The sequence below is a fragment of the Centruroides sculpturatus genome, unplaced genomic scaffold (assembly GCF_000671375.1).
Source record: "Centruroides sculpturatus isolate CEXI.00-Female unplaced genomic scaffold, Cexi_2.0 scaffold1592, whole genome shotgun sequence".
Taxonomy (NCBI): domain Eukaryota; kingdom Metazoa; phylum Arthropoda; class Arachnida; order Scorpiones; family Buthidae; genus Centruroides; species Centruroides sculpturatus.
The window spans coordinates 148,629-150,590 of NW_019385884.1; the positions used below are offsets into that span (position 1 = coordinate 148,629).

General features: G+C 42.4%; 1 long non-coding RNA gene across 1 annotated transcript; it reads right to left on the reverse strand.

Moving 5' to 3' along the window:
- Positions 1-375: 375 nt before the first annotated feature.
- On the reverse strand, positions 376-1,470 carry LOC111612392. The gene is made up of 3 exons (XR_002754597.1): positions 1,429-1,470; positions 758-884; positions 376-676 (listed from the first exon to the last, which is right to left on the reverse strand). It is a non-coding gene; the product is annotated as an uncharacterized LOC111612392 (long non-coding RNA).
- Between the last annotated feature and the right edge of the window lie 492 nt (positions 1,471-1,962).

The following is a 1,962-nucleotide window of genomic DNA, read 5'->3' on the forward strand; positions in this document are numbered from 1 at the left end:
TGACCGAAATCTCGACAGCTTCTTTGAGATTACATTCACATGCGGATTTTACTTTGTTTGATTTTTTTTTCTTTCTGGCAATAAATTCGGACTAATTACGTCATCTTTCTCGTAACTGAGGTAGTCCTCAGGTGGGGCTTGCAAGTCTTGTTTGTCGGGACATCCGCATATCCAGCATTTCAGTTTCTTGAAAGGATATGCAATGCTTGTTTGTTTGTTAAGTTATAGAAACGCAACACTTGAGCGATCTGCCTAGAGAGGATGCCTTCCGAGAGGTCTTTTTAAGGGAAACTGGCTTCTATTTAGGCACAGACGTAAAGAAAACCCGAAAAACTCCACATGGCTAGCCCGTCCGAGAGAGGCGTGAACCCACGACCGAACTCCAAGTGTTCAAGGCACGAAGACCGCTTGGCCACTGTCGGTGGAATTCAGCGATGACACAGGCGATACTTTTCAACATATTTCCGATAAACGTGAAGATTGATAAAATTTATCTGCAAAGCCCCCATCACAATACGTTTGAAACTTGATTTTATTTGCTGGCAAATTTTCATAAAAGGCTTTTCTTTACGTTCTTTTGTTTTCTAATATTTTTCGAGGAAATTTTTTATCCTAGAGAAGCAGCCGTTGTCATTTCCGCTTACTCCCATTGCCATTTTACGGGTCTTTTGACCTCCTGAAACATATTTTAACTTATTTATATACGTTTATAGAATAATTTGAAATGAATCAACAGTATTACAAAGTTCGCAAATACCTGTGAACGAACCATATTATTCTTCTTTCTTGTCAGAATTTTCCACCGATAAATATATAGAGGGGCACGAAAAGAAACCAGAAAACTCTTTTCGGGAATATTGTATCTTTACCTTTTATATTTCTGTCTGAACAATTTGGCTATTGTTAACACAGTTTTTAATTTTGTATTTATTACTGTACTAACAGATGAGCCCGGTGTTGCTCGAACAAAAACGATAGCAAAGATTAAGATTATTAGATTATAGCCATCTTACCCGTTTTCACCGAGTGCAAGAATTAGGTCCCCCTCTTCCGAGACTAATTAGAAAATTTTTAGATATCTGCTTACCACACTGGGATAACGATAATTAAGATTCACAGCAACCACTAACCAGTGCGTAGTACCACTAACTTGTAAGTGCGGCCGGATGGCCGAGCGGTCAAGGTGGCAACCTACCGCTCTGGGGGACCCGCGATTGAATCCGGGCGGGTCAAAGAATCCCCAGGAATTTTTCGGGGGATGGTCCGTTCGGATATGATGGGTCCCGTCCCTCACCACCCAGTCAGCCCCATTGTGGGCCTGGTTCGGATATGATGGAGGGCTCTTAAAGCAGGCCCATAATGGACCTGCTTTAAAAGGCCCTCCTAGTGCCCACAGGGCGGAAGGAGTAAAAAAAAAGTACCACTAACTTGTAAGTGATAAATAGCAAACGTTTTCGTAACCCCTTCTGGGTTCTTTTTCTAGTTTACTAAATTCGAAAAATAAGTTGGATCTTCTCGAATCATTCATAAATATAAATTCGAACATTAAGACTAAGAGTTCGAATAAAGCGAACTTATGAGCATGCGTTACCCTTGTCAACTTTATATACTACTAGTTTGGACACGTGCACTGCGTATCGCACCGACCACGCTAGTGCGCTGCGCGTATATCTGGTCTAAACTATTGTTCAACAACGTTTCCCCCTCCTAATATAATGAATTAGTCTAAACTCTCGTTCGAACCTACCTCGGGCACTTTTTCCCACCGTTGAAATTAGGGGTGCGTTGTTTTATTCCTCCGCCTAACTCCGCGCGGGCGACTTCCGTTTAAAAATTCCTGCAGAACGCGTTCCTAAATTCCGGTCGAACGGCAAAAACGGCTGCTTGTAGCAGTAGTTTACAGTGGAAAGCAACCGCCATGGCGCCATGAGCCATGGATGATATGGCGTCCTCCATGGCTCA